Raw genomic sequence first — 13402 nt, 5'->3', positions numbered from 1 at the left:
CACCAGCTGCCAATCCCCTCTCCTTCTTCAGATATACCTATGGCTCATGTCACACCACTATGCACTGATTCTATTCCCTACGTGTTTCCTACATGTATATCTAGGTTTCACAATGAGAAAGTAGTCTGGGCAGTAGGAGCTAACCCCTTCCTCCCACTTGAATGATGCACAAAAAGGGGAATTGAGCTGCCTAAGGTCATGCAGCTCTCTAGTGGCACAACTTGGGGCCTTATCCGTGACACCCCAATGCGGTGCACCTCTCTTTTTATCCCATGTCCCCCTTCAGTACTGCTCTGGGATGGTTCGTTCTTGCTTCTTTTCTTGATATTCTTATCCTCCTTCCCAACTTCTGCATTTTTCACAAACCTGCTGGATTTTAGAGCTGGAAGGGACCTCAGGGATCATTAGTTTCACCTATCACTGCACAGATGAGAAAAATGAGACTAGGAGAGGGGAAGTCATTTGCTTGAAATCAGACAGTTAATTAGTGGCCCAGCTGGGACCCAAGTCCAAGTCACCAACTCCTAGTTCAGTGTTCTTTCAACCACCCTCTTCCTGTCTGTGCTTTTTGTCAAGAATTCTTCATGTCTGGAAACCTGTCCCCCTCCCATGATGCTCAGGTCCTGCAAGATCTGGCAGGGCTTTGGCCCAGGGTGACACAGTGTCACCGGGGAAAGGTAGAAGGAGCAGAGGCCTGGAACTGCCTGTATCCTCCCATGTCTCACCATGGGAGGCCCCGGCCTGGCCTTGCCGAGAGTGGTGACTATCAAGTATGTGTTGAGATAAAGCCATAGCCTCTCGGATTCTCAGTTCATGGCCTAGACACTGGCGTCAAAGCCCGAGCCGGCTGCAAAACGAGGTCAGTTCACTGGCCTCCCAATGGAAAAATCTTATAAAATCAATAGCACTTATAACGTCAACAGACTCAGAGACCTTTCCTCTGTTTGTTTTTTCCTTCTGGGCTGCTCTTTCTCATCCACCCTGCTATGAAGGCATAGACAATACAGGAATCTGGCAAGCAAAGCTGCAAAGGCCAGACCACCGCCTCCAGAGCCCCTGAACTGAATGGGGAGTGGTAGGAGCATGTCGAGGTGTGAATGATTTGTGTAGACCCTGACCAAGGCCCTCCTGGCTTCCTTGGGCAATGCTAATTGGATCTGAGGCCCTCCCTGGTAGCTGGCCCCCGAGAATAATCAGAAGCTGTCCTGAGCTCCAACAGCAATTCTGGAAGCTCAACTGGCCCCAGCTTTGCCGTACTGGGCCTTCACTAAGGAAGAGAGTAACTAGAAAGCCAATTAGACAATGCCATGGGGCCTTCCTGCAATGGGAAGTGTCTGAGGCCCTCAGACTGGAGTGGATGTTGGCCCTTTTCCCAGACATCCTTCCCTCGGCCCCAGTGGGTGTATCCTACCTTCCCTCCATGCACACAGAGGGTGGCTGCCCTCATGCTGTTATCTGCATGGTCACAAACAAGCTTCTTCCTCCTGTCTTGAAACTGGTCCTGAAACCAGACCACAGAGCTTGAGCCTAATATTTCTACCATTAAATGGTGTCCTTTCTATGAAAGTATTATGAACTTATTCCAGTCTGAATTCATTGAACAAATACTTACTGAGTACCTACTCTGTGTCAGACACTAGTAGCTACTATCAACTGTGTTTTGTACAATTGAAGACTGCTGTACCTCATGAGCTCCTAATGAGCATGTAGGGTCAGATGAAATAGCAGGTTTGTTGCTACCAGGCAGAGGAAGCTTGGGGATAAACTACAAAGGTAGGTCCTGAGAGTAAGTATGTACCACAGTGTGGGTCTTTGGACATCGGGGATATTCAGGTATGGACGCTTAGGGTGGTAAGCTGGGAGATGCCACTTCCACACAGACTCCTAGGACCAGGGACAAATCTCACACTCGTCCTGGGGAGCCACAAATGGCAGAGGTGTAGACAATCGCAGGAACTTCCACAGCTAAGAGAGAAGCCGTGCTCTCTGTCCTCAGTCCTTACCTACTGACCTCCCAAACAAGGCAAAGGACAGGACATTTTGTAAGAAGCTGAGATGGTTAGATAGCATCACCAATTCAATGGACATGAATCTGAGCAAACTCTGGGAAACAGTGGAGGACAGAAAAGTCTGGTGTGTTATAGACGGTGGGGTTTCAAAGAGTCAGAGATGACTTCGTGACTGAACAACAGTACTCTCTTTTCTGATATATTCCCTGGGCACTTGAGTTTGTTTCCTTTGCTGCTCAAGAAGTGTTCAAGGCATTGAAAGGTAACTTCAGGGGAAAGCATTCCTAGTTAAAACACCCACCTTCCAAATGCATGAACTCAATTGTGCAGCTCATCTTCTCCGAGGCATGGTTTTGGCCCTGTGCCTGGTGCCCTGACCTTGCCCTCTGGGTGATCTTGCTCAAGGATGCCAAGGGAATTGGTGGCAGGGGTTGGGAGCAGAGCCCAGGTTTCCTGGATCCTGGCCTGGCACTCTGGCCACCAGACCCCACTGGCTCTCCTCTCTTGCCCTTTGTGCTCTGTCTGAACCGTCTGGAGGCATGTGCCTGCACCCAACTAGCTTCCACTGGGCGAGATATTTCTGTCTCACACCAGTCAGCGGTTCAGCCATATGGGGCATAGGTAGTCTGGCTGACTGCTGACCAAGGGGCCAGGCCCAGGTGGGGGCGGGGAGGGGGGTCACTCTGCTGGTCTGGGATCTGCAAAGCTGGGTCCCTAATGCAGTTCTTCTTTGTATTAGGGGTCTGAAGTGTGGCCCCTAAGCTCAGTATCCCAGGGCTCGGGCCGGGTCACTGTGGCCCCCCACTCCCAGGCTTGTTGCTACGATACAGGGTTCTACAAGTGCTGAGCGGCATTGTTGGGGCCGGATGCAAATGGCACGCAGCAGGGTCTAGCTGTGAGCCAGTTGGCCAGCTGACATTTCAGGGTCCAAAGAGCTTGTGTGTACTGGACAAGCTGTTTATTGTGGTCTTGGCACTGTCCGGCCCTTCAGACAGCAACAAATGCTCCCAAACTGGGAAAGGAGAGGAAATAAGGAATCAGCCGTAGCCAAAGACGACCTGGAATCTCTCTCCTCACACCATTTGCTCCCTGCAGCTGACATGCTGCTGGTGCCAACCATCGGAAGTGCCCCAGTGAGGGAACCGGAGGGGGCAAGCCCCACAAACCTCCATTCGTGAAGACCTAGATTGCAAATCGTGTACATGCCCACGTCAACATCCTTCTGACTGCCCAGCTCTCAGATGCTGCTGCTGAGGGAAGGTTGAGCAGTCAGAAAATACCAAGAAGGAGAAATCTTGATGTCATAACGTTTAAACACACAGAAGAACTGGGACCCCAAGGTTGCGGGTTGTTGATACACACACACATACATACACATCATCATCATTATCGTCATCTTCAGGGAGATGGTTATCAACAGGACATGACAGATATGGTCATTTCGAGTCCTGGCCTAGTTTTTTCAGTTACACTCAGAGTTGACAATGGGCTTCCTTGGTGGCTCAGACGGTAGAGAATCCTCCTGCAATTCAGGAGACATGGGTTTGATCCCTGGGTCAGGAAGATCCCCTGAAGAAGGAAATGGCAACCCACCCCGGTATTCTTGCCTGCAGAATTCCATTGAAAGAGGAGCCTAGTGGGCTACAGTCCATGGGGTTGCAAGAGTCGGACAGGAGTGACCATCTTTCACTTTCAGAGTTGACAACACACTGGAGAAAATGCGGCAAGAGCATGTGTATTAGAGCATAGGCTGAGGTACAGGTGAAATATAAGAGACCCCAAATGAGGGAAGCTGAGAAGCTAGAGTCCAGAGAAATTGCGGGAAATGTGGCATTTCCCAGAAGACATCTGGCCCTATCCACACTGCCTGGAAATCTAGTCTGGCCTATAGCCTGAGGGTAAGCTGTGCTTGGGAAGGATGGAACCATGGATAAGTGGTTGAACTCTCTCAGGCTCTTGACCTCCAAACCTTGCTCCACCCAAGATTGTGGCTGCCTAGGCTGGGCAAATGGAATTTCCAGAATGCCTTCTGCGTGTCCTGGTCAGGGTCTCCAGTTTATCTGTGGTTAAGCACATAGTCAGTCCTATCAGCCCAGCTGTGCATGATAGACACCTTCAATACACATACACACACATATAGACACAGACACACACAGCAGCAGCAGCAGCAATAAACACCAGCAGTTAACTTTCACTGAGCACCTGTGAGTGCATGTTCAGTAGGTCAGTCGTGTCTGACTCTTTGTGACCCCATGGACTGGAGCCCACCAGGCTCCTCTGCCCATGGGATTTCCCAGCCAAGAATACTAAAGTGGGTTGCCATTCCCTTCTCCAGGGGATCTTCCCGAGCACCTACTTTGCACCAAACATAGTTCAAAGCACTTCATATACGGTATGTATTTTTATCTCAATTAACCCTCCCCAGTTTACAGAGGGGGAATCTGAGGTCCAGAAAGGTGAAATAACTTTCTCAAAGTCCCATCAGGTGCAGTGTCTGAATAGGGATTCAGCAGAGGTCTGGGCCCAAAGCTTGTGCTTATTAAATTACAGGGCCCTTGTGACTAAGCATATCAATGTGCCCATTTATACAAAAAGCCTCCGGGAAGGAAGGAACACAAGGTTGTAAAAGGGAAGATCCAAGAGCTGGGCCTTTGGAGAAGAACCACCTGGGTGGAGGAGATGGTGGGCCATGGGGTAAAAGAGTTAAGATGTGCGGCAGACTGCCCACTAGATGCCAGAAGCTCAGGTGATCTAAGTTTGCAGCCTCACATGTCTCAGGAATTGCCACGGTCTCCATCATGGTGCCTACCATCACACCAGTACTCAACTCAGTAAAACAGATCAGGAGCAAACAACATGGCAACCTTGGGGGTTACACACAGACCAAATGCTGCCTCCCCCTTGGTAAGACCCAAGCTTTAAAGTGGCTTCCTCACAGGCCAGGTCACCAGACATTATTTAAGCTCCCAGCACATGGCAGGCAGTGGGGGGCTAGAGACAAAGCCAACAGGGACCCTGCCCTTAAGATGTGGCCAGGCTGGCAGCAGGGAGATGTTAGTTGGGCCTTGAGCTGTCCCTGGGGTTAATTGGGGCAAATGATGCAGGCTGTGCCCAGTCAAGGAACAGAAGGAAGCCCCTGGGCCTCCCCAGACACAGGGCCGCTGCCTTCAGCTCCACTCACAGAGCTGGACAGCCCAGCTGGCACCATTCCCCACCAGGGTTGCTGAGACAAACACAGCTCGGAGCAGCCTTTCAGGGCTGTGCCGGCCACTTCAGCTGACACACCAGGAGCCTGCAGTGGGTGAGGGCTGGGAGAGGTGGGGAAGCCACAGGAGGTTACCCTCACCCTCTCTCACTTGCCAGTGGGCCTCCCGCCTCCAGTAAGGGGAGAATGCTCTTCTTCAGAGCTCTCCCCCACCAGCCCATCATCTCCTCCCTCCCTGGGAAGCCCAAGGCTTAGAGAAATGAGTCCAAGTAATTAACTAATTAATGAATATGGATGGCAAAGTTGCTGAGGTTGCTGGAAAACACCCTGTTGCCGCCAACACACACAACCTGGCTCGGCACCCGCCTCCCACTGTGGATGAAAAGGAAGCTCTGAGGGACTACTTGACTGCGTCTCCCCAAGGTGCCAGCTGCAGCAGAAGCGCCTGCCACCCAGCAACCCCTTGCCTGATGCCAGGAGACCGGCTTCCAGACAGCACATCCCCCTGAAAGGACAGCCACCCTATCCCACCCTCAACCCCAGCTGGGCCTGCAATCTACTCAGTTACTCGGCATCAAGGGGACTCTCTGTGGTCCAAGGAAGTCCGTCTGTGGGCTCTCCCAAAGCCAAGTGCAAGGCTGCAGGAGATGGATGGATGGAGATAGAAGAAGAAGAGAGAAAAGCAGAAGGAGCGACCAAGAGGCACACACAGCTGGCAGGAGCCCATCTCCAGCTGTTGGGCGGGCTGTTTCCTTTGATAAAGCACTTGGCAGTACTCCCAGTTCTGTAGTTTCTGGCCTGTGAAAGCACACCCGGAGCACGAGCCTGCCTGTGGGAGGACTTCAGCCTTGCTTTGTTTTCTTTCTTTCTTTTTTTCTGGAGCTTAAAAAAAAAAATGCTCCCCTCCTTTCAGGAAACCTTGTCCCTCCCTGGCACCTGGGTTAGAGTGAGGGTGTACCAACCAGTGACTTGGGCTGGGCCACGAGCCTGTCATCACAGAAAGTCAGTGCCACAGAGGCATGGGTTGTGCAGTGAAGCCTCAGCATGTGTGTGTGTATGTGTATGTGTGTGTGTATGTGACAGAGAGGGAGGGAGAGAGAGACAGTCTGTGTCTGAGAGGCTGTGCTTGTTTGTTGTGGCTGACATGGCCTTCTGTGTGGCACATCGTCACTGTTCTCCCCACCTAGGCTCCTTCCAGCCCACTAATGCTTTCCCAGAAAGCACTGGGAAATAGGGCAGTCCCAGGGTCATGTGATCACATAGAACAACTCACCCTCCCTCAAACCCCTGGTCATGTGGCTTCATAGAAGCCTGTTTCCTCCATCTTGTCCTTCGTGAAACAAGGAGCCAGGCTTGAAGGCCTCCCAGGTCCCTTGGAAGAAGTAGGGCATGTACTGTGGCCCCCTCCCTCGCCCCCAGGATCATTTATAGCCTAACGACAAACAGCCCCCAGATCCACACTTTGACCAGCCCCCACAGGGCCTCCCTCAGGCCCGACTATCCTGGAGGAACTTGATATCTTGGGGGTCAGCACCAGCTCTTCACACAGTCCCCATAAGTTCCTGTTCCTCGGGGCCCTCCTAGCCTAGCACCCACTCCCACACCCAGCCAGCGCCAGGTGTCCATTGGCTGGGTCTCCAAGGGGGCCTCTGGGGTCAGTTCACAAGGCTGCCTCTGAGGGGAGGAGGCTGGCCTGGCCCGGAGGAGTTGGGTGTCTCTGGCAGAAGACAGAGAATTCAGCCTCTGCAGCCAGAGAGGGAGGACCAGGGCAGCCTTGAACCACTGACCCACCACCCCACTGTGTTCAAAGCCCAAGCCCAGTGGCTGCTGGCCCTTACCAATGTGAGAAGCCAGTTGGGAAGAAGCAAACAGGAAAACAAACACAACCTGGGAACTTTGGACCAGCTTCCAAACTGAAAGTCCTCAAATATTCCTTGTCTGTCCCCTTGCAAAAAAAGGCCCTCTCATGAAAAAATGGGGGACCTTTAGACTCCAGGATGCAGAGCCAGAAGCACCTCAGGAATCCTGTGTTCCAACCATTTCACCTTATGTATGGGGGTCCAGAGTAAGGCGGTTAGTAGAAGAGCTGGCACTTGAAGTCAGGGCACCAGGCCAAAGAGTTCTGGGTCCTGGCCATGGTTGACAGTAGATATACCAACCTGAGGCCCAATCAAGAATTCTGGGATCAAGAAGCTCTGGGTTGACATGCGTGGTGTAGCCTGGTGAGCTGAATGTGGCCATGAGGCTGGTGTGGGGCTATGAGTTCTTAAAATCCCTTTCATCTGCCAAGGGATATGTCTATTGACTTTACGGGGCCAGGTGTGCAACACAACTGGGACTCAATGTCAAGTCAGACTTGGGTTGGGGACTCTTGCTCTTCCCTGCCTTCATGTTTTCTAGAGTATTCTCCCTACCAAGGCCTTAGGTCTGGAAGGGAGAAGAAACTAAGACCTAGTTTTTCCACTGATGGGAGAGGGCAGTGTGAGGGCAACCCTAGGTATCTAGCCTTTGCCACCCCTTTGAGGTTCAGAGCCCACCTTGCTCCTTCGCAGCCCAGATGTAATAGTCCAATTGTGAACAGGAAAGAAAAAGTGGGTAGGTGGGAGGGCCTATGAACTTCAAGAAGGTAATAAGGCATGGATTAGCTTTCTTTACTTTGAGCAAGCTCTGAGGCCAGATTGTGGGCAGATGGCAAGGCCCACAAGGCTGAGCCTGGCAGGATGCTCAGGACAAAATTATATCGACTGAGTCTGTCTTCAAGCCATGGGCTGGGGTGAAGCTGAGTTGACCCCACCCTCTCAGAAACAGCCAACCCTCCAGTGTGGAAACAGCACATGCTGTTTTCTGAGACAGGGTGACCTGGATATCTGGAAGAAGCTTCATTAAAATAAACAGCTCAGCATGGAAGACAGTCATGCCCCAGACTTTCAGTACTTAAACACATGCTTTAGAACCTACTGTTACCACTTCCATTCCCCTTGTTCTTGCTGAGGGCTATGGTGTTCAGGCAACAGTTAGAACAAGGTCCTTCTTGACCCCACTCACAAAGTCCTGCATCAAGATTCCAGACAGCTGCACTGGCCACTTACTTCCACCTACCATTTTATAGAGATGATTATTTTACAGGACATTTTGGCATGTGTTATTTTGTATGTGTGGACTATCTTTATAATTGTTCTGGAGTTATTTCTCTGCATGTAATCCATCTCCCTGACTTGATCCCAAAGCTCCTGAAGGGTGGGAAGCAGGCCTTTGGTGGCTTTTTCTCCCCTCCTCCCTCCCCCTGTGGCACTCAGGACAGTGGTGTGGCCAAGAGGATGGTCTCAATTGTGCTTGTTCAACTCAGTAACAACAACTGGGGAGGCCAGCATAATTTCTGAATTCATCAGCGAGCGCATCCAGTGATGACGGAAATCTGCAGCTGGATGGATCCGTTGTAGCAAAGAAAGAGCTATTCTTGAAGGGAGGGTCACCCAAAGCCAGCATGTCAGTTGACTTAACCACCCCCTCCTCGTCCCATCTTGATGAAACAACAAATAAGCAGTTGGGACAAGGGTGGGGTGCCTCACACCAAGCGGCCATTAAGCCCACAAGCTGGATATTGCATTTCCCAGCATCCTCCACTCCGATACATCCACCTCTTTGGCAACGGAGTGTTAGGCTGCTTTCTAGCTTCGTTTCCAGATGTGGCAGTTCCCTGACTCTAGCTGTGGGACTCCATTGGACCCAGAGTGAGTTATTGATAGGAAATTATTTGAAGTTAGAGATCATGTTTGCTCATTAATGGTTCTTAATGTATATCTTCTTTAGGGGTTTATCTAGTAGAAGGTATTAGAGGATTGGCTTTGATGGTGGATACACATTTATGGATGGGGACTTTGAGTACTTAGGAACACTCTTTTAAAACACTCATCCCAATCAGAACTGTCACTAGGTTTTCCTTCTCTACTGTTTCACAAGCAACCTCACAGACTGAGTAACTAAAAATCTTTCTGTTTCTAACAGAAATAACACAGAGGTAGTCTGGAGACCTATGTTATAGCTGAGACTGGGAATTTAGCTAATATCTCTAAAGAGTGAGCTACTTACTATTAACCAAGTCATTAATTAAGGTCATGTTTGCACTTCAATTGTCAGTCTCAAACATCTGTTTGTTTAAACTGAGGTCACTTTAGTTTATTACAGTTATAGCCACTGGTGAGATAATCTGCTTAGATTTCACAAGTATGTGTGAATTGCCTACCTCAGCCCTTATTTTCACAGAATAAGAGTTCTCCTGAAGGCACAGGGTCAGACTTAAGATAATAAATGATTTTCCTTCTCAACAGAACTAAAAACAAGGCTTTAATTAAGTCACCAAAATTCTCAGATTGAATATCTATATTATATTTCTTAATGATGGTAATCCTTCCAAGGGTGATCCACAGGATTCCCATTGATCCAAGAACAATCTTTAGGCAGACATTTCATTGGCTCAGAGATTGTTTCCCAATCACTGACACTGCCCTTCTCAATGGTGGAGTCACCCCCACTTTGTTGGTAGAGACTGCAGGTGGCCTGGGAGAGGGGGCAGTGGGAAGGGATGATAGAGATCATGAAACAGAATGGGGGAGAAGACATGGTAGAAAATATGTCCCTAAAGAGGATAAAGTAGAGGCAGAGAACTTAAAGATATCTGTGAGTGGAGAAAAAGAAATTGGGGCCAAGATGGTTTTCCCAGGCAAGCCTAAGACTTGAGGATAGTCCAGATATATACATCCTCACAAACCCTCACCAAACCCTCACCACACACACACACACACACACACACACTCGCATACACACACAGAGGCACACATGCCTCTTTCACATATACCTTCCTCATCCTGACTCTCAAGTCAAAAATATAGGAATAGACTCAGACAGTTACACACTCATATGTCACACACACAAGAACACCAACCCTCCCTGATGCCATCCTTACAGCTGTCCCTTCACAAACACAAGTATCCCTCCCCATCCACATATAAATACATTTCCCATACATTTCCATAGCTTTTGTGCCTATGATTTGAACATATTTTTATGTATATCTACATTACTACTGAAACTCCCTCCACACAACCAAGTCCTCCTACCCACATACATGAGCTTCCCTGGTGGCGCAGGGGTGAAGAATCTGCTTGCTTATGCAGGAGACATGGCTTTAATCCCTGCATGGAGAAGATCCCCTAGAGAAGGAAATGGCAACCCACTCCAGTGTTCTTGCCTGGGAAATCCCGTGGACAGAAGAGACTGGCGGGCTACAGTCCATGGGGTCGCAAAAGAGTTGGATGTGACATAGTGACTAAATACCACCGCCACCATACATACATACACTCAAACACATCTTCTTCCCAACAAAGGCAAAAAGAGGTCTGTGCTCAATAAATTCTAGTGCTTTCTTCCCTTGGTGGATGGGATTTGAAGGAGTGACTGGATAGCTAGGTGAACTGGAGAAGTACTTTTGCTAATGGTTCTTAGCATGGTGGAAAAGTCCATCAAGGACATTTGAAAGCCTCACAGAGTTCACTCCCTTGGCCTATAGACAAGACACCAGCGGTAACCTTTAGCAGCTGCCAAAAGCGTCTAAGACTCTCTTAGTCCTGCTATGCTAGCTGACCTTTGCAAGGAATCCTGGGTATTTTGAACTAAGAACATTTAGTATAAGAAACAAAACAAAAACAAATATCTTTCCCTGACATTTAAGAACAATACTAAAAGTGTCTATCCAAATTCACCTGGCAGGCTTGGCCTGTGGCAAGATGGTGAAGGAGGAGAAGTTGATTTTAAAGCCCACCAGCCCTGGGTGTCCTCTTGGAGCTCCCACTCCCTTCCATATATGCTCTGGAACCTTACTGTCATCCTCACAAGGCTGCCTCTGTGCTAGCCAAAGAAGACTAGAATTGGGAAAACGCTTTTGGATTCAACCAAAAGGAAGTCATGGGCAAGCTGACAGGGTACAGTTAGTTTATTAGATCTAAGATTCAAGTGGTGGGCACTGTGATCTGTGCAGTGCCATCTGCATAGGAAGTCTATGGTCCAGTTACTTTTTATCCTGGCCCCAACAGCCTGCCCATTAAAAAAGTTCAAATGTGGCTCAGCTGAAAAGCAATCAGATCTGTTATTGACACTGTTTCATTCTGAATAGTACAGAGGACTAAAGGCTTTCTTTACTTAGTTCATTAGTTAGCTAACAAGCATTTTCCAAGGACCTACTGTGCATGGAGCACAGTCCCAGACACTCGCTCTTGCCATTGCTGCTTCTGCTATTTAATTTCTGAATACAGGCTGTTGCCAGACATCCAATTTTCTGAGTGCCTGCTCTGACAGGGAACAATGACTAATGAACCAAACATCAGGGAGGGCCCTCTGATCTCCAGCACAGAACATGCCCATAAAGGCAGAGTCTAATTTGTTCAGCAGGCAGCTGCCAATTCTTCTGGGATCTTAATTACCTGGAGCAGTTTATATGGGCGAATCCCCTTGGGAGAGAAACCCTGAACTCTGTCTTTCTCACACCCTATCATACGCCAGGCCCTACAAATGGCTTGAAACCCCAGCCACTGCACATAGGTACAAAGTCCAGGCCACAGTGGTTCACCAGACAGGCATTTGGGCACAGCACACAGCCCTCCTTCACACCTCTGCATACACTCCCCTACACACACATACATACACACAGCAGCAGCAGCAGAGGAATATAGCGGAAAGCACTATGGATTGCAAGTATCTTGGTATCAACTCAGCTCTGTCTCTGCTTCTCTGGGTGACCTTGGACGAGACTTTTTCTGTCTCTGGGCTTCTGTTTCCTGTCCTATAACGTGAGAGGTGGGACTAGATGATCTCTGTGGGCCTTTCCGGTTCTAGGACTTGACATTCTGCTTCCTGACCCCCAAGAGAGTTGCGTGACCAGGTCAACTTTGTAAAATGGGGCTGAGACAAGACGGGGGCAGTAGTCAGAGTCACAGAGGAGGGAAATCTCTCTGTTTCCTTGGGTTGGCCCCTGCCAAAGCTCCAGTCTATTTCTGAAAAGTTTCACAAACCAAGCCGGGGGATCCGGTGGCACTGTGGGTTCTGCTGTTCCCTTCAGCCTCATCTCCCTCCCCCATCATTCTTTTTATAACACTTGTTCCAACTCTCATTCCTTTTAACTGGCCCTTAAGCTCATACTGACTAGTTCCCTTTAGCAAGCTCTTCAGAGAGACCAATGATTAAATGGTCTTGAGAGTCTCCTGAGTCTGTAAAATGTAAATAACAGCCCCTGCCCTGGCGGCCTTCACAGGCTTTTCAGAGGATCAAATAAGATAAAGTCTGTGAAAGTTCTTTGGAAATTGTCAAGTGCTATGCAAATGCAAGGGATTATTATTAATGATGGGTAAGGAGGTAGCCACGTGAGGCGAGGGGGAGCAGAGTGCCAACTTGCCTGCTCTCATCACCATCTTCACTGGGTGAAGACACTGGCACTGCCAGCTGGCCTGTAGTCACCTAACACATCCGTGGGGGTGGTTCTTTGATTAGCATTACCCCCACTGTCCCCTAGCAAAGTTCAAGCCAGAGGAAAGAGGACAAGGAAGGAGTAGGTTAATTTGGTATGGAGAGAGAAAGGCCTAGGGTTGTGATTTTTTTTCTTAAAAAAGGCAACCCTTTCCTTCAAACAGAGTCTCATATGGAAAACTCAGTTTATAAAACATGAGAGCAGAGCTACTCGAGTTGAAGTTGGGATGATGCCCATGGAATCCCACTGGCTGGAGTCTCTGCTTGCCCTCAAGATCACTCTGGTGTGTCCCTAGGGCTCCAAAGGAGCACATGGAAAAATCCTCAGTGTAGAGTGGGTGCTCTTGCCTGGCATCTGGGGCTCCAGACACACAGGGGACAGCCATAGTCTGGGCACTGGAGCGAGGGAGTACAGGGCACAGAAAAGGGGGATGGAAGAATGCCATAGAAAGGCAGAACTGGGGGCAAAACCTTTAGTTTACTCAGCAGCTTTTGTCTGGGCCCCAGGCCTGCATTCTGAGGTTACCCTAGAATGGTTTGGTTTGGTTTGGTTTGGTTTAATAAGTTGTGTCCAACCCTTGCGACCTCATGGACTGTAGCCTGCTAGGCTCCTCTGTCCATGGGATTCTCCAGGCAAGAATATTGGAGTGGGTAGCCATTCCTTTTTCCATGG

The 13402-nt window shown here is 49.4% G+C and overlaps 1 protein-coding gene across 3 annotated transcripts in view; it reads right to left on the bottom strand.

The window, feature by feature from the left end:
• The window catches only part of TSC22D3 (TSC22 domain family member 3), a 66557-nt gene that overhangs the window by 26020 nt on the left and 27135 nt on the right, over positions 1-13402 (bottom strand). The window lies entirely within an intron of this gene.

The sequence above is a fragment of the Bos grunniens genome, chromosome X (genome assembly GCF_055505025.1).
Source record: "Bos grunniens cultivar Pamir isolate PY7600 chromosome X, Bosgru_T2T1.0, whole genome shotgun sequence".
In the NCBI taxonomy this organism is placed as follows: Eukaryota; Metazoa; Chordata; class Mammalia; order Artiodactyla; family Bovidae; genus Bos; species Bos grunniens.
This window is presented reverse-complemented; position numbering and strand designations above follow the sequence as displayed.